At 39.9% G+C, this 20,158-nt stretch overlaps 1 pseudogene; it reads left to right on the top strand.

Annotated features, from left to right (window-relative positions):
• The first annotated feature begins 4,956 nt into the window (after positions 1-4,956).
• On the top strand, positions 4,957-12,474 carry LOC113696625 (anaphase-promoting complex subunit 8-like; annotated as a pseudogene).
• The last annotated feature ends 7,684 nt before the right edge of the window (positions 12,475-20,158 follow it).

Below are 20,158 nucleotides of genomic sequence, written 5' to 3'. Positions count from 1 at the left end.
AGTCTCTAAATCTTGGTTGATTTCCCAAAACTTGAGTTTCCTAATCTTGATTGGTTTCCAACTCTTGAGTTCCAATCTTGATTGAATTCCAAAGACCCCAAACGACCTAACCAGCTCCAAACACACCCAATTCCGTTTTCAAAACCAAACCAAACACCTTAGCCCAAATCGCCTTGGGAGTTCTTGAATTTCTAAAAAAATCGGTTGAGCTAGTTTTGCGATCCGATTTGACTGAAATTTGAGGACTGGTTCGTATGTTATTTGAACATCCCAAAAGCACCACTTACCCTCCAAAATACTGACTAGAAACTCAGCAAAACAGCAGCTCAAAAAAAAAAAGTTCCAGTTTCGGGTAGAGTTTTTCTAGGATTTACAAAATTCTGCTTTGTGTCTTATTACTTGCTTATAGGGTAATTAATTCTGGAATTTTTGAGAGTTTGAGTTGTTTTAAGAACTTCGAGAAGGAAAATTGAGAGTGAGTGTGTTTTCTTGAGTGATACACGAGTGCTTTGCAAGGTAGACTAGGATACACTTGTTTTGCAGGTTAGACAATATGTCTCAAGAGGGGAACATGCCTGAGCCGTCTGAGACCGACGTGTCACTCAAACTGGTGCTCCAAACTCTTAAAAAACAAGCGGAGAGGCATGAATTTGCAATGGAGAAACATGAATTTGCGATGGCACAAATATCCGACAGGTTGGCTGCCATTGAGATGCGAGGTACCGGAGATACACACCATAGGGTTTCGAGTGTTCAGAGTGCTGATCATGATGCGGATGATGAGGGGTATCATTCTCACACCTCATTTCGATCAAGGAGAAGCCAAGAGGGAGCGAGGGAAGGTCGAGGCCGACCTAGGAGAACCGATGACAATCTTGGTTCCATCAAGACTAAGATGCCTACCTTTCATGGGAAAAATGATCCTGAAACTTATTTAGATTGGGTTCGGAGAGTTGAGCAAGTGTTTGAAGTCCACAATTACTCCGAAGAGAAAAAGGTGAAACTTGCGGCTATTGAATTTGAAGATTATGCATCCATTTGGTGGGAGCAAGTATGTGCCACAAGGAGGAGAAATAGGGAACAACCAATTGACACTTGGGCTGAAATGAAGCAAGTGATGAGGAAACGATTTGTACCCTTCCATTACACCACGGACTTGTACAATCGGCTCCAACGACTCACCCAAGGGTCCAGTTCGGTTGATGAGTACCACAAACAAATGGAGGTAGCAATGATAAGGGCCAATATACAAGAGGATTCGGAAGCAACCATGGCAAGATTCTTTAATGGATTAAATCCTGAAATTCGGAAGAAGGTTGAGCTTCAAGACCACTTTGAGCTACAACAAATGGTGTCTTATGCAGAGAAGGTGGAAAGACAAGCCTTACCTATAAAGACACCTAGTGGCCGAACCACTACATCCTCTTCCACACCTTGGAGAAGAGATCAATTGCCAGCATCCAATGCTTGGCCGAGGCAAGGCAATAAAGAAAGGGAAAACAGGCGAATGGAGCAACCGTTCCATCCGAGTGCAACTCCTTCTAAACCAACCCCGCGGCCGGCCCTTCCAAGGGTCAATACGTCTACCAACCAGCCAAAGGCATGTTTCAAATGCAAGGGAATTGGCCACCTCATGGCTCAATGCCCTAACCGAAGCATCATGTACATGAATGAAGAAGGAATGTGGCAAAGCGAAGGAGAGGAGGAATATGCGGACATACCACCGCTTGAAGAAGAGGGGAAGGATGCTGACCTGGTTGAAATAGAATAGGACCCCGTGGCTCGAACTATGGTGACTATGAGAGTGCTAAATGCACAAGCTCAAGAAGATGATCTCCAACGGACCAACATTTTTCATACGAGATGTAAAATTGGAGATGAGGTATGTCTCATGATCATTGATAGTGGCTCTTGTACTAATTGCGTAGCTGCTGACTTTGTCGAGCAAAAACACCTTCCATGGACTTACCACCCTAAACCCTATAGACTATCTTGGTTAAATGATAGGGGGGAAGTCAAGGTGACCAAACAAGCTTTAATAGCTTTTTCTATTGGTCGGTACAAGGACCAAGTTTTATGTGATGTAATTCCTATACAAGCTAGTCATGTCTTGTTAGGGCGTCCGTGGAAGTATGATCGGCAGGCTGATCATATTGGACTCACTAATAAGTATAAGTTCATTATGGACAACCTCAAGATCACTCTTGCACCATTGACACCTACACAAGTGTATGAAGAACAATTGCATCTAAGGAAAGAGCGAGAGAAAAGGCAACTGAGAGAGGCAAAGAAAAAGCCGAATGTGCCTGAGGATGAGGAAAAAAAGAAAGTAGAGGCCGAGTTGAGTGAAAAAGAAAATTCGAGTGGAAAAAAACTTAGTGAGGCCGAGAGCTTGAAAGTGAACAAAAAGAGCTTCTATGCAAGTGTGCGTGAGGTAAGTAGGGCTTTGAATGCACAAAGTCTTCTCATAGTACTTCTGTACAGGGAAGCTGATTATTCTTCTTTTTACACACTAGGCATAACCGATTCTCTTCCTAGTGCAATCTACTCTCTTTTGCAGGAATTCAAGGATGTGTTTCCGGAGGAACTATCAAAAGGATTATCTCCAATTCGAGGTATCGAACATCAAATCGACTTTGTTCCTGGAGCAATTCTCCCAAATCGACCAGCCTATAGAGCAAATCCGGAGGAAACAAAGGAAATCCAAAGGCAAGTCGATTCCCTCCTTGAAAAGGACCAGGTACGTGAATCTCTTAGTCCTTGTGCAGTTCCAGTCATTTTAGTGCCTAAGAAAGAAGGGACTTGGAGAATGTGTACAGATTGTCGTGCAATTAATAAAATTACTGTTAAGTATCGTCATCCTATTCCTAGGTTAGATGATATGTTAGAAGAATTGCATGGGGCAATCATTTTCACTAAAATTGACTTAAGATCTGGTTATCATCAAATAAGGATAAGGGAAGGAGACGAATGGAAAACTGCTTTCAAAACAAAGTATGGTCTTTATGAGTGGCTTGTGATGCCTTGCGGCTTAACAAACGCTCCAAGTACTTTCATGAGATTAATGAACCATGTTTTAAGGCATTTTCTTGGGAAGTTTGTTGTTGTTTATTTTGATGATATATTGATCTTTAGCAAGTCTTTAGATGAACATGTTGAGCATTTGCGACTTGTTTTAAGTGCCTTGCGTGAAAATAGGTTGTTTGCTAACATGGAAAAATGTGTCTTCTGCACTCCTGAAGTTAATTTCCTTGGATATATTGTTGGTGCAAATGGCATACGTGTTGATCCCGCCAAGGTAAAAGCCATCTTAGAGTGGCCGACTCCAACCAATGTGTCTCAAGTAAGGTCTTTTCATGGTCTTGCAAGTTTCTATAGGAGATTTGTTAAAGACTTTAGTACTATTGCAGCACCTTTGAATGAGACAATTAAAAAGAATGTGGGGTTTCAATGGGAAAAGAGCAAGAAGAGTCATTTAATAGGCTTAAAGATTTGTTAACTTCAGCACATATTCTTGCTTTGCCTAATTTTGATGTGACGTTTGAAGTTGAATGTGATGCTAGTGGGATCGACATAGGGGCTGTCTTACATCAAAATCATAGACCCTTGGCATATTTCATTGAAAAGTTGAGTGGGGGAGCTCTTAATTACCCTACTTATGATAAAGAATTGTATGCTGTTGTGCGTGCTCTTGAAGTGTGGCAGCATTATCTTATGCCTAAGGAATTTGTGATACATACTGATCATGAATCAATTAAATTCCTTAAGGGTCAGGGAAAGTTGCATAAAAGACATGCGAAGTGGATTGCATTTATTGATTCCTTTCCGTACATCATTAAGTATAAGAAGGGGAAAGATAACGTCGTTGCGGATGCATTGTCTAGGAGGTATACTTTGATCACTAACATGAGCACTAAGTTACTTGGTTTTGAGCACATTAAAAACATGTATGCACATGATGGCGATTTTTCTAATGTGTTTCAAGCTTGTGAACATGCTGCATTTCAAAAGTACTATAGGCATGAAGGTTTCTTGTTCAAAGAAAATCGCCTATGTATTCCCAATTGTTCGCTTAGGGAATTACTTGTTAGAGAAACTCATGGTGGAGGGTTGATGTGACATTTCGGTATTGATAAAACTCTTGACATTTTGCATGAACATTTTTATTGGCCTAAAATGAGGCGTGACATTGCTAACATTTGTGATAAGTGTTTAAAGTGTAAGCAGGCAAAGTCAAGGAGTAACCCTCATGGATTGTATACTCCTCTACCCGTACCTCATGCTCCTTGGATAGACTTATCCATGGATTTTGTGCTTGGTTTACCAAGATCTTTTAGAGGTATGGATAGTATCTTTGTTGTCGTTGATAGATTTTCTAAAATGGCTCATTTTATCCCTTGTAGGAAAACAAATGATGCGCGCCATGTTGCTGATTTATTCTTCAAGGATGTGGTTAGATTGCATGGAGTATCGCGTACTATTGTAAGTGATAGGGATGTGAAATTCTTAAGCTATTTCTGGAAATCACTTTGGGGAAAGTTGGGAACTAAGTTGTTGTTTTCTACTTCTAGTCATCCCCAAACGGATGGTCAGACTGAGGTAACCAATCGAACCCTTGGTGCTTTACTTCGAGCCATTGTTCAAAAGAACTTGAAGAAGTGGGAAGAATGTTTGCCTATCGCTGAGTTTGCATATAACCGAACCACTCATTCTACTACTAATCATTCTCCTTTTGAAATTGTTTATGGGTTTCAGCCGCTAACCCCTCTAGATTTATCACTTATTCCTGTTGATGAGTGTTTAAGCGCAGATGGTGTCAAAAAGGCAGAGGCTGTTCGGACCTTGCATGAGAGAGTTCGAGCTCAAATTGAGAAGAAAAATGCGCAATATGCACAACATGCTAATAAGGGTAGAAAACATGTTGTATTCGAACCTGGTGATTGGGTCTGGGTGCACATGCGGAAGGAAAGGTTTCCTGCATCTCGACGGACCAAGTTACATCCAAGAGGAGATGGACCTTTTCGTGTACTAGCGAGGATCAACGACAATGCCTACAAATTGGAACTTCCAAGTGAGTATGGCATAAGCGCATCTTTTAATGTGTCTGACCTATCCCCTTTTGACTTTGATACAGACTTTGAAGATTCGGGGACGAATCCTTTCGAAGAGGGAGGGAATGATGCGGATACGGGCGCACAACAACTCCAACCTTGGGTCAAGGACCCTTTGATCAACATTGGTGGTCCGATGACAAGATCAAGAACCAAGAAGGTGAAGGAAGCTTTACGAGCCTTGATCATTCACCATACAAGCAAGGAGCAAGCTAGGTTTGAAGATTCGATGGACCATGAAGTTACTTTGTTCACTTGTACGTTTGAAGCGAAGGAATGATCTCATACTTGTTAGCTTAGTTGGTAGTTGTTTTAAGACTGTCTAGTTTAGTAGTTGTTAGGCGTTTAGTATTTTATTACTTATTGGGCCTTATCGGAAAGCCTTAAAGAGCTGGCTCTTTAAGCTCTTTGTGCGGACCGAATTTCTTCCAGGTTTATGTGGGCCGGATTTTTGCCCTAGTTTTAGCCTATAAAAGGCACCTCTTGTAAGAGTAAAGGACAGAATATTACAACCAGAAATCGTGAGGAATTTTCCTTCAAGTTCTTAATCGAACTTACTCTTGAATTCTTGAGTTCATAGCTTAGGATTCAAATCAGACTTTATCGATTAGCTTGTTCCCTAATCGTGGTGTCGCTTCATCCATCCTTATTTGCTTAAGGTTGCTGGTTACCTTTGTGTGTCAGAGGTCTTGAGTTCATGAGAACAATCGAGTTCAATTTCTGTTGGGAGGAAAGATCCAACTCTGATAATTACAAGGTTGGGAGGTTCTAAGAGGGTCTTCCCCTAGGGTTGCCTATATCACAAGAGCTCCGCACAGCAATCCGCCAACTCAGTGACCGTTGCCTCTACTCCGCCTCCAGATGGTACCCGCATCTGCCCTCTGGGAACCCAGAAAATACTTTAATTTTCATTTAATTTATATGACGGGTTTTCTCATTTTTCTTATTTTCTGATAATTGTTTCCGAAATTTCAACCTTTTTAAGGGCAGCGGAGCAGTTGGTGGGGATTGAGCAAGACCCGGCAAAGTACACCCCGTCACATACGAGATTCCAGCGCGGCAGCTCCAGCATTCGCCGGCGGTTTCGCACTGACGGCGCCGGGGATGCTGCGGCAGCCTTTAACTCCACTCCCGTTGCCGGCGTGTCATTTATATCGACCCACCGGCTTCTGAGGAGGAAAACGACGCCGTGGAGAGTGATTTTTATTGTTGGCGAAGTCTTATTTCGATTGCAGGGAGTATCGGAGAGCAGCCCATGTGCTCCGCGAGCAGACTAGCAAGAAAGCTGTGTTCTTGCGCTGCTATGCGCTATATTTGGTTATTTTCTTCGCTCATCCTTTACATTTGCTTCTGTCTAGTATTTTGAGTTTTCTCCCTTTTTTGTTGTTTTCAATGGTAAAGTAGTTTATTGAATTTGATTTCAGGAGCACTCAAGTTGAGCTTTCGGTCTTAAGTGATGTGTTAAATTATATAGATACTGACGGCCACAAAATACACATTTTCCACGTGTAAGTTCTTTAGTTGCGTCAGGTAGTCTTAAGTGTGGAACTTTCACAAAAAGAAATGATTCTGCTACCTTGTTGGTTTATACATAACCCATCCACAATAAAATAGGTAGCAACAATGAAAAGTTGAATAACTTTGTATATGTTGCACAGGCATTAATTGCATCGCCTGCAGTGGAGTTACAAGTTGAAATTTGAGCTATTTGATTAACTTGGGATATTAGCATTAGGTTTAAGAAATGTACCATTTGTTATGCCGATTGAACATTAAACGCTGCCTTGCATTCCAGTTTCAGGAAAGTGTTTGTATATGTGTGAGTTTAGGAGCAAGCTTTCATGCATTGGTACTTTCGTTTGAGTCTTTTGGTCTTTTCTACATTCAAAGTTGATGTTGTGCAAATAGTGGAAGTTGGAGTTGACATGGAATTCTCACAGAAGGCAACCTAAAGTTTCCCATGAAGCAGTTAGAAGCCTGATATGAATGAAAAAAAGTACTAGACTAAGACAAATGGCAAGTTCAATTAAACAGTGGACTATAATAAGAATAACAAAGCTAATAGTGGTCTAAATATAAGTTTCACCTGAAACTGCTATATAGTTTACATTTTGGGTTTGGGAGTGACAATGATTTGGCTTGCTGGATCTGTCACAGTACCATCTTGTCTATATCAAGTTTTCTCATACACAAACTCTTACTTTTTCTACTAGAAATCATTAGTAATAACTACTCCCTCCATCCCATTGATAATCTCATACTTTCCTTCTTGGTTAGTCCTCAAAATTTGTGCCACTTTCCAAATAATGCACAAAGTTTCCATTTGCAGGCCCACCAACTTTGTTTTTGACTGTCGCTAGGTAATGATGTGAACTCTCATATTAGTGTGTGAATTCCATGAGCTACAGCTGAGCGTTATGCACCTTAAGGGATCGCTCACTGACCTGCAAATATCCTTGGCAACCCAAAATGATTATTCTGTAATTTTGAAACATAAAAACACCAGCAGTTTAGCCCCAAACACATGTTTCAGATTTTTATATGCCCGGGGAATGATGGGAAGAAGAGCTGAAGTTTACAAAAGCTTTTCACCATTGATAGATGGAGTAACAAATGGAATTTAGATATTCATTTGATCAGCTAGCTATTGTTATGCTTTATTTCTTTTCGTGTTGTTTTATCATGTTGAACTCAAAATTTCAAAACAAGAACTAATTAAGAAAGAAAATGGGTCCTATTCTGTGACCTCAAGACACAGAGGAAAGGGCAGGCTGCATGTCATTTTTTCCATGAAAAAATAAGTTTTTCGTTGGGAAAGCCTATGCAAGTTAGGGGATTGGGGGTAATTTAGTTTTTATAGTGGCCCACCCTCTCTTTTTGGTGTATTATCCTAAGGGCACAATTAGAAAAATGGAAAGAAACTAAAGGAGAAGAATACTTGTGGCTGTATATCCTGTAAAATATTGAGATTGAGTTGCTGATGAAGCATGAAGAGAAGCGTCATTCTGTGGTTCAAATTATATTTGCAAGAGCCTGAGATTGGTTTTGTGGTTAAGTACAATGATGTTCCTTTGTCCTAATCATAATGTACTTGCAAGAAGGTTCTATGGCTATTATGCATTACCTGTAATACTTAAAGCATTGAATGAGTAGAGTGTACTTGCAAGTCTATTATGCATTACCTGTAATGCTTAACGTGCAAGAAGGTTCTATGTCTATTATGCTCTAAAATTCTAGCAATGGGGATTTTGGATGTCATGACTTTAGTACTTTCCTTTGGCTTCTTAACAATTGAACCACCTTTGGAGTTGGAGGGCTAATTTTCAATTATGGGTTCCAATTTGGGCTGGCTGTAAAAGTTTCAAGCTGTTGAAATGTCTAAGTTTGTGTGAAGTGCGAAGTTATAGAAATTAATAGAAGATTGACAAATCTTGTTGACCAGTAATGATCATAGCCAATACTTTATTTTAGAAGCTTGGAGGATGATATAATGAAATATGAGGACTGTATGATAACATTCTTGTGTTTTGAGTTCCGATGCCATCCTTCAACTACACCCCCCCCCCCCCCCCCAAACAACCCCAAAAAATTTAAAGAATCAATCTGGTCCAAGTTGTAATTATGCTTCTTGTTGGAAAGTAAATTTGAGTAGTTTGGTTCCATGCTTATTTTTCAAGTTAGTTCTTAGATTTAGTAGTGCTTGGTCATACTTACTATGGCCTCACTTTTTTTGTATGATAACAAGCTTATCCTTGAGTTCCAATGCCAACCTTCAACTCCACCTGCTATAATTTAAACTTTAAATCTGGGATGGCATAGTGATTGTGCTTGTTATTGAAAAGTTAACTTTAGTAGTTTGCTTGTTGTAGGCGAAGTTGGTTTCTTAGATTCCTGTACAGTTTGGTCATACTTTTCTACTTTTCCTTCAATAGGCTGGTGAAAAGCGCAAGGAAGAGGAGACGATGGAACTAGAGGGACCTTTAGGGAAGAGTGATGCTGTAAATAAAGAACTAATTTCACTTCAGAGGGAGTTGTCAGGACTTCGCAAGTGTGGAACAATTGACTCATTTTGTCTTTTTCTGTATGGTCTCGTTCTCAAGGAAAAAGGCAATGAGGGTCTTGCTCGGGTTGTTCTTGTAGAGTCCGTAAACAATTACCCTTGGAACTGGAGTGCTTGGTCTGAGCTGCAGTCACTGTGTACTACAGTTGAAATACCGAATGGTCTTCATCTCGTTAACCATTGGATGAAAGACTTCTTTCTTGCCAACGCGTATCAGGAACTTCGTTTGCATAACGAGTCATTGGCAAAATATGAATATATACAAGGAACTTTCAGATTCAGCAATTACGTACAGGCTCAAATTGCTAAAGCTCAGTATAGTCTGAGGGAATTTGAACAAGTTGAAGTTATATTTGAGGAACTTCTGAGGAATGACCCATACAGAGTTGAAGACATGGATATGTATTCCAATGTGCTTTATGCAAAGGAGTGTTTCTCAGCTTTGAGTTACCTTGCACATAGAGTATTTTTGACGGATAAATATAGACCAGAATGTTGTTGTGTAATTGGAAACTATTACAGTCTCAAGGGGCAGCATGAGAAGTCAGTTATGTATTTTAGAAGGGCGCTTAATTAAATAAGAATTGTTTATCAGCTTGGACATTAATGGGTCATGAATATGTTGAGATGAAAAACACCCCAGCAGCTGTTGATGCCTATCGGAGGGCTGTAGATATTAATCCGTGTGATTATCGGGCCTGGTATGGTTTGGGCCAGACATATGAGATGATGGGAATGCCCTTTTATGCACTGCATTACTTTAAGAAGTCAGTGTTCTTGCAGCCAAATGATTCTCGGTTGTGGATTGCCATGGCTCGATGTTACAAATCAGAAGAGCTTCACATGCTTGAGGAGGCAATTAAGTGTTACAAAAGGGCTGTGAATTGTAATGACTGGGAAGCGATTGCACTTCATCAGCTAGCCAAGTTGCACCGAGAACTTGGTCGTTTTGAAGAGGCAGCATTGTACTACAAGAAGGATTTGGAGAGGATGGAAGCTGAAGAAAGGGAAGGGCCAAACATGGTTGAAGCTCTGTCTTTTTTGGCCAGATATTGCAAAGATCAGAAGAGATTTGAAGAAGCAGAGGTGTATTGTACCCGTCTTCTAGATTATACTGGCCCGGTAAGTCCTGAACCTGTTCTCCTTAATCTAATCTCAGATTAGTTTCATACTCATTGGTTTTGATTTACTGAGTGACACTTCTTTGACCCTGATGCAGGAAAAGGAAGAAGCAAAAAGTCTTCTTCGAGGTATAATAATGTTATATTTGGTGTGCTTTTAATATTTCTTTAGGTATTTTTGTGATCTTTATTTATATTTTTTAATATATTTTAACGTTTTAGACAAGATACATAAAATATAATATAACTTAGATACTACAAAAATAGCATTCTTTTGATTTTTTTTGAGCCCTTTTTTCATGTAACTAATATAAATAATTTATTTACTATTATAATTATATTAGACGTAAATCCGTGCATAGCACGCGTTACAACACTAGTACCAAGAAAAAGCCTGGACGGATGATTAATTCAAAACTTGAAACTTAGAACTGTGGTGCAAGCTGAGATAATAAAAATAGAAGCGTCTGTCTACTGTGATATAGCTGTGGCCCAAAGTATTAGGAGTCTCCTCAGAATTAGGAATGTACTCAAAACTACATAACAAAACGTTTTCCCCTAACGGTCATGCAGTTGAAAGAAACATCCCCAGCATTTTCGGTTCCCCCTCTCTCAATCTGTTATCTTACCAAGTCTTGCAGCAAAATCCGCATATATCAGCAGACTAGTTCAGTTGAGATCAATGTTGCCATTTGGCTTCTGTCTTCCTTCCTTTGAACACCAGCACTAACACTCCTTATCCTATCTAGGTAGAGCAATCCCTTTCCTTTTTTTTTTTTTTTGCCATCTCTTTTGGCTCAGCCCACCTCCAATATTTTTTGCATGAATACTCTTTTATTTTTGTCACACATTTCTTTGAGATGACCCTCAAAGGTGGCACCAGCCAAGCCTGCGCTGCCTGCAAGTATCAGAGGAGGAGGTGCACGGCTGACTGTCCACTCGCGCCATACTTCCCGGCTGATCAGCCTAAGATGTTCCAGAATGCTCACAAGCTTTTTGGCGTGAGCAACATCTTGAAGATTCTGAGACAGCTAGACCCCAGCCAGAAGTTGGTTGCCATGAAGTCCATCATCTATCAAGCAAATATACGCGATAAGTATCCTGTCCACGGATGTTTAGGAATCATACAACAATTGTGGTACCAAATTCAACTAGCCGAGGAGGAACTTCAAGCTATTCATGCACAATTGGCTTTCTATCGACAACATGAGCAACAAGAAGTGTCAACTGGATTGAGTGATTCTATATCGCAATTGCAATTAGGAGTGGCGCCTCCAAGCAATGCCCTGTCGCTTTTTCACCAGGATGCTCCTCAAAATTATGACAATACCGTATCTGCACTGCCCATTGGATCACACCCCACTTACTCCTCCAATAGTGCCAACGCTGCCAATTACAATGCAACTTACATGGATTCCAAGGAAAACAATGCTGTAAACTCTTTATGGGTTCAACAGCCGCCCTACAACAATAGCAGTAGTAATATTAATAGCAATCCAATGGTTATGCAATCTCAGTTGATAAACTCGCAGCCCTTAATAATCCAACAAGATTGTGGCACACAAGAATATGATGAAATGCACCCATTCTTTGATACAATTGATGATAGACAGTCTTATATCGCTTCCAAGGAAGCATATGAGTCGAGGTAAATAAACACAATGAATCGCTATGTCGTTTTATCAATTTTGAGAGCATGATTCAGATTTTACAACAAGAAAGAACATTTCTATTTGGTCTCATCATGAGGTGTCTATGAATTTGCAGCTCTGAATCATCATTGAAGGATACAACACAATCTGTTGAGCATGTAGCTGAGAATGAGTTGAAGAGTGCTGCAGCGTGTTTCAGTCTCACCAGCGTTAATTAATACTGCAGAACACCATGGAAAGTGTGGAGTAGCTGGTACCAGAGAGTAGACTTGTGACTATGGTGCCTGTATTCTGCACATGTTATTTCACATATTCACAGAGTACGTTATGTTAAATTTGCATCATTTCTCTTTTACTTCAACTTCTTTCTTTTGAATACTTAGTAGTTGTTTCAGTAGGAAATGATTTGGTCATTCATTCTGTAAACCTGCACTTTCAGAACAGAGGAGTATCTGTGTCCTCCCCTCAACTAGGAATGTGATCAACTCTGTGCAGATTAATTTGCAAATGATGAGCGAAGCCATTATTCATGACGATGTATATTTGAACTCTTGAATGGACAAAACCACCTTTCTAGTTTTAAACCACCACCCCAAATCCAAATGAATCACTTTAGTAGCTCTGATAAAGAGCTTCAATGTTTTAGTTCGTACACTATCTAGGTCTTTTCTGAATTGCAAGCGGATCTCTTTCTTTTCAACTCCTGATGGTCAAAGCAAAATTAAACGGAAAAACAAACAAACGGAAAAAAGACAACAAAATACAGATTTGAGTTTCAGATAAAGGTATGAACCTTCTCAGAATCCAACGTTTGTGAAAGCTAGGACATGTGATCACTGCTCTTTGTTAGTTTAGTGTTTCTTCAAGATTAATTACAGCTAAAAGCTTTCAGTGCCTATCATGAAGCCTGCACATAACAGCTGATATCGGGTAGAATGTCATCAAAATGTACTGTGAAAAATGTTGTCTAGAGCAGCAAAAACCTACCAACTACAGATAATTCTGTAAGATGGCTATAGCTGACAAAGCTACTGAAAGTAACTGGACCAAAAATGTTGAAAATAACCTAAGATTCTAAGACTATTCAATTACAGTGTTAGCTAAGCCTTAATCTGAAGGGTCTTAATCCCCATACAGGATCCAAGAATCTATAACAAATCATTTTGAATTGAAAATAATCCAATTTATTAAGCTTTAAGAGATTTACTGGTTTAGGTTGAATCATTAACCCTCTAAATTATCTTAGGAATAGAAGATTTAACTGAGATAGATTGACGTAGTCAAAGAATACCAGTGACACAAATTAAGAATGGGTAAATGGGGAAGATCATACTACGGTTTAAAGTATTATGGGGAACTTAAAATACAAGAAGGTGATTATTACCTTGGGATTACTTTTGTGTAAGGTAGTTGCTATACATTAAACCTGCATCTCACGCTTGAGGTCAATCAAATGATGACCCTTACCTCAAAAAACACTCAAAAAGCACTAGATTTTAACTTGCCCCGCCTACCAAGTCCTTGAAGGAGAGCAGCACTCACAAGTAGATTAATAGGAAGGTCATTTCTTCACTGTTCCAATTATTTCTTTCCTTTGTTTGTTTCTCCTAGAATTGCATTTTAAATTGCTGAATATATCAGGTTCACCTACTTTTGTGAAGTAAAATATTTGAAGGTTTACTGATCTACTTAGCATCCTCCTGTTACACGTACTTTGTTGGCTGTTTGATAACTTAAAAAGTACATAAAAATCCCTGCCAGTGATTAAAAGTGCAGCCAGCGAATGCATTTGATCTGAGTTTGTATTGCAAAAGAAAACCCGAAAAGAAGTTTCTCATTATAGTTCTTAGAAGTTATGAGCTTGGTGGATTAAAACTGTTTCCTTCTTTTACAATGTCATTTAATTTGTTTTCCAGAAGGGGAGGGGATTGGGGTAACAGAAGCGGGAAGAGAGTATGGACATGGTGAGAATCAAACTATTGTTCTGAGATGATGATACAAGACAGTTTTCTGAGTTAGTTACTTTTATGCTTTCTCTTAAGACTCTGAAGATTGACACTAGTAACAGTCAAATGACTTCAAATCAAGAAAACTAGACCATGGTGTAATGCAACTTTTATTACCTCCCCCAGCATAAAATGTCTTTTCTATTCAATTCATAGACCAAAAATAAAACAAAAAAAAAATACTTGGAACAAAATTACTTCTCAATATTCAGATTCTACAAGTAGCTATTTAACTTTTACTTTTTGTGAAGATCATACATGTTTAGTGCATCTCAATTGATTAATACATTTCATTTTCCTACAAGTATTTCATTATTAAACTTTTCTATTTTGTTACTGATAAAATGTGTATAAACACATAAATATACATTAGATTAGCTTTGTCCCCAGTGAAAACATATCTTTGCTCCCCCTGCCCCTGCTCATACTGTTTTTAGCAAAACATTCAGCTTAGAGCAGTAATGAGGTGTATGGGCAGAAAAGCATCACTAATGGAGTTGACGCCTTGCTATTGGTAGCTTCACAGAATAAGGAATTTCAAACTTAAAATATTACTTATTGTTTATGAAATGATGATGATGCAAAGTCTAGGACAGTATCAAATTTCTTCAGGAAAATGAGAAGACAGAGTATGTGCCAATTCCTAGTTTCTTCAAGCTATTAAAATAATGCAAGGCAAGTAATAATTTCTTATCTGTATAAAACGGACTAAATTGTATTACAGCTTTGTCAGATCAGTTGTCACACACTCACTGTGTATTTGGCTTATACAAGCCTGGTATTGTATGAACCACAATGAGGGCACTTGTGATACAGCCAGTGGAAGGAAGCATTTCCTTTCCTTTCACAGTCATTGCATAGAATAACCTGTGAATCATAACAAATTTCAATATCAGGAGTTACTAACCTGGCAACGGTTGGATGATAAACTAGCATCTTGAATAAGATAATAGATGATCAACCTGAATTCGACTTGAATACTCCTGCGGAACTTTCTCTTCAGCTAATAGTGCGTCTAACATTCCAAAATACACCAGAATGCAAACAAATAAACGTTGTTTCCTGATTCTTCACTTGTAATTCATTTAAATGAAAGTCATAGGTTGATCATTCTGGTGCTTAAGGCTGGCATACAAGGGCTGTGATAACTGACAGTCAATCACTTCTAAATTATTAACTAACAGTGACCGAAAGATGAATAAGAGAAGAGACACTCAGAAGGTAAAATATTCACCTAATGTAGATTGGGGATGGAACAAGCAGATTGGTAAGTGTTCCAAAGTGGTATGATGAGCCCCCTTGGCTCCATCATTGGAGACAGTGCTGCTGGTCTAGATGGTTTTAATGGTAAATTTTTTACTACTAAATGGGAGATTGTAGCATCGGATTTATATAATGCTATTATTAGTTTTTTTCTGTGGTTCAGAGTTGCCAATGAGCTTCATGACTGCTTCTAGGATATTAATTCCTAAAGTTCAGCAGCCTCAACATTTCTCCCAATTTCGACCCAGAAATCTTTTTTACTTTGTTAATGAAGTTGTCTCAAGAGTATTATCTAATCGGCCAGCTAAGATTTTGCCCAAGTTGATCTCCCCACAGTAAAGTGGTTTTGTGGGTAATAGAACAATCACTGATAAATTTCTCCTAGATCAAGAGTTAGCGGCTAGTATGGGCAAGAAGAATAGGGGGAAATGTGGCAATTAAGTTAGATATGGCCAAAGCGTACAATGGGTGAATTCTTATTTTGTGATGGAAAAAAAAAAAAGATTTCTACAACGAGGGCAGTTTTTGGAGTTGTTTCTACAAATGAGGGTTTTCGCATTCTCAGAATGCGAGCTCACTGAGCTCGCATTTTGCGAATGCGAGCTCAATGCGAATGCGAGCTCAGTGAGCTCGCATTCTGCAAATGCGAGCTCAGTCATCGAGCTCCCTCTATCAACCGCCAAGACCCCATTTCGAAAAAAAAAAAGACAAAACAAAGAATAGCTGGTTGAATAGCTGTCGAATAGCAAAACAAAGAATTCGGAATTGTTGAATAGCAAAACAAAGAAAACAGACCTGGTTTCTGCACATCGACACATCCAAAGACCGGAGCAGACCGGAGCATCGAAAGACTGGTTTCGCGTTTGCCGCTTCCCAAAATTTGCCAGCATTGGCGTCCCATTGCTACTGTCAAACAGCATAAAGGTTAGGCTTTTGCACTTGCAATGCCTCACGTATAGCTTTTTAAGTTTAATGAATAGTTGAATACTTTCATCCAAGGGCAGGTTCAGATTTGTTTCTGAAATTTGGGTGTAAATGTGATGTGGGTTGTGCTTATTTTTGCAATTTTTGTGGTGGATTTGAGGAAATACGTTATCTTTTTCGAATTCGGGCAATTTTTCCGTTTCCAATTTGTTGCAGTTTATTTGCAGTTTTCTGCAATTAGTGCAGAAAAAGAAAGATCCGAGCTCGGATACGACTAAAGGCACAAGGATCCGACCTTGGATCCTTATGATACGAGGTCGTATCCATAGTTGTTTACTTAGATCCGAGGTCTCGTCTGATCATCCGTTGAGAAGGATCCGAACCCTGTTGGATCCGAAGGCTGCCATAAATAATCCGAGCTCGGATCCTCGCATTTCATAATAATAAATGCGAGGTGTGGTTTTATTTTTTGTTAAAATTTTTTGTGGATTTCGTCGTGCGAAAATTCGAGCTCCGTGAGTTCGCATTTGCTGAAGGCGAAGACCCTTTGGATGTAATCCCATGCTCAAAATGCCCCATTTGGAGAATTCTTTTAAAATTCATCAGATATTTTTTTTAAAATCTATTTATCGACCCTATTACTTTTGGTCGAAACACAATGTACATTGGATATTGTATGTTTTGCAATTGGAGCTTTGAGACTTTATTGACATTATGTAGTTTATAGATTGGAGCTTTTGAATTTCATGGATATTTGGATTGTTTGACAGGGAGTTTGAGGCCATTTATAGGGGAGACTATGTCGTAATTTTTGTAGATCTTTCTTTGTGAGGGTAACTCACTATTAGGTTATTTATTTTATATTACAACAACCGTTTCTTATGCATAAGGCTTAATTCGGATTTGATACAAGCCATTAGCTAATTTATGTTATATTACAACTATAGGGTCTCTTGACAATATGTAGTGTGGCAAATGTGATTACTACTTAATCGGGTTCCCTTTTCGGATTGGTTGACAGGGAGTTTTAGTCTAATTTTAGGGGAGACTCTGTCCAAATTTTCTAAAAATTGCGTTCGGAGTTTTAGGCTATTGCTATCGTTATTTATAGCATATTTCATACATGTTTTCAATTTTTTCATAAACATCTGGATCGAAATTAGTCTATATAATAGTTCCAATTTCGACCTACAGTCCATCCTCTTTCATTTGTTTGGACCCTTGGACTACTAATTCTAATATATTGTCCCCAAAATAGGGATTCATTTTACAAACATGTCTGTAGAAAGACCTCTGCGGGTAAACCTATACTGGGGAGGACAAATACATTACGAGGGTGACTTTGTTTGTTATTTGCCTCGTACTTCCAACCGGACATTCACTTTGAGGCATAGAATTGGATACGGGGAGTTGGTTGACAGGATTTACCACTATATTGGGGTCGATAAAGTGATGTTCAAGCTGAAATTGTTTCTTCGTCAACCGTTGGAGAGTTCCAAATATACTGTTTCCGCAGTGGTGGATGATGAAACTCTTGATGTAATGTACGATCTTTGGATCGAAAGAGTTTCATACATGGCGGAGATTTATATCGAGAAGGAAGAAATCGTCCAAATGCCTGTAGTTAATAGCGTATTCACTGGATCAATAGGTAATGTTGGTCCAATGATGTCGCTTGTACATGCATTCATGGATCCAACAAAGTTTAACTTCGGTTCTAGTTCAGTCGTTGCAGAGACTTCATCGGCATGTCACTATATGCATGATGATCGATCTATGGATTCATTAGAACCAAGGCTCACATCAGGGTCCATGGGTGCCCAGGAATATTTTCATGGCCTGGATTCGATTCCAAGTTTTGGAGATCCAGGTCCATCATGTACAGCTATTTCTCCAATTGGGATCGAGTCTAACCCTGGGCAAGGTTGTCGCAGTTCAGCTGAAGATGATGTATATGCTAGTATACACGATAGGCTCCTTGGCTCTCTTGAAGATGATCTGGAAGAAGATGACCTGGAAGTTGATGCGGAAGAGGTTGAAGAGTCGGAGTCGCAAGATGTGTCTGGTAGTGATTCGAATGATGAGCATGAAGGTGGGGGTTTAAGAGTAAACCTCGATACGTTCCACTTGGACAGACGCAATAGCACAGCTGGCAGCTCTGCATATGTGCCAAGAGGAATGACATTCTTCTCCGATGTTGGGAACATAGATGATGATGATATGGAAGAGGAGGATGGATTGGAGCGTATTGTAACATTCAGTGAGGAGAATAATAATATACGTCTTCATATAAGATTTGAGAGTAAGCAGCAGTTCAGCCGAGCAGTTAGGATGTGGTCCATCAATCACAATAGGAAGTTCAGAGTTATTGAGAGTAAGAGTAACACGTGGTTTGCTAAATGCAAGTCATCAATTGAAAGAACTCCTTCCACTTCAACCGCGCCATCGTATCCACCATGCGACTGGTGTGTTAGAGCCGTAAAGAAAAAGACTCATGGAATGTGGCAAATTACAAAGTGGGTCAATGACCATAACTGCTTGGGCGACATGATTAGAAATAACAATACAAGCCTGACGCCTTCCGTTATTTCAAGGCACATCCTCCGTAGCATTGAAGATGACCCTGGATTAAAGGTCAAGAACATACTAAGTTCCGTTAAAGAAAACTTGAAGGTTGATGTGTCTTACAAAAAAGCCTGGTATGCCAAACGTAAAGCAATTGAGCTTGTGTTTGGATCTTGGGAAGCGAATTTTGCCGAACTACCACAGTATCTCGATGCCCTGGTGCAATCCAATCCAGGCACCGTGGTGGAGTGGTCGCATCATTCGGATAGTTCGGATCGAGTTAAGACCTTTAAGTATGTATTCTGGGCATTTGGACCGGCTATTGAAGCATTCCACATGTGCATGCCGGTTATATGCGTTGATGGCACTCATTTGCGTGGCGAATATAAGGGCAAACTCCTTGTTGCAGTCACGCAAGATGCGAACAACCAGATTCTGCACTTGCTTATGCCATAGTTGATGAGGAGACGATTTCCAGTTGGTCGTGGTTTATGGAACAATTAAGATATAATGTGGCACTTGATCGACATCCTATCTGTGTCATTTCCGATCGCCACAATGGTATCATCTATACCATGACACACTTTGACTATTGGGCGGAACCTTTAGCCTACCATAGATTTTGCCTGCGACATGTTAGGAGCAATTTGATGACACACTTCAAAGGTTTACACCTTCGCAAGTTGTGTTGGGCAATGGGAAGGGCAAGACAATTACGCAAGTGGCGGATGTTCAGAAGAGAACTACGGAGCATGTTCCCAGATGTTTGGAATTATCTGTCAGCCATTAGTCTAGAAAAGTGGTGCCTAACACACGACGATGGCCGTCGTTGGGGTATTCTAACTACCAACATATCCGAAAGCTATAATAATGTCTTGCGCGGGGCACGGCATTTGCCAATTCGTGCATGCATTGACATGACATTTCATCGGACAGTTGCGTTATTTAAGACGAGAAGGGAAGATGCTTCACATTGTCGCAATCCTTTTCCCCTAAGGATATGGCGGCGTTTTAAAAATGCTGAGCGGAAGGCAGGCGCCCACAGAGTCATTGAGTTCGATGGCCCATCGGGCGTATATAAGGTTATCACAGGGCGGCGTGTCGATGGTAAAGGAGGCAATACGCAAACCATCAGGTTTTTCGATAAGACATGCTCTTGTGGAAAGTGGCAGATATACAGACTTCCTTGTTCACACGCTTTGGCGGTGTGCAGGAATAGAGGTGACAATCCGGGATTGCTTGTGGACCAGCAGTTTACCAAAACAAGGTGGACGGTCCAGTAATCAGGCATGTTTAACCCATTACCGCATCAAGATACTTGGCTCCATCCTGGGTGGGAGCTGCAGGCAGACAAGAGCAAATTTATTACACGTCGGGCAGGGCGGGTTCGAGCTAGCAGAATTCGGAATGAGATGGATGAAAGGGATCCAGACGAACCAAGAAGATGTCGAAATTG

The sequence above is a fragment of the Coffea arabica genome, chromosome 6e, assembly GCF_036785885.1.
Source record: "Coffea arabica cultivar ET-39 chromosome 6e, Coffea Arabica ET-39 HiFi, whole genome shotgun sequence".
In the NCBI taxonomy this organism is placed as follows: Eukaryota; Viridiplantae; Streptophyta; class Magnoliopsida; order Gentianales; family Rubiaceae; genus Coffea; species Coffea arabica.
Note: the sequence above shows the minus strand (reverse complement) of the source record. Positions and strands in the feature narration are given on the sequence as shown.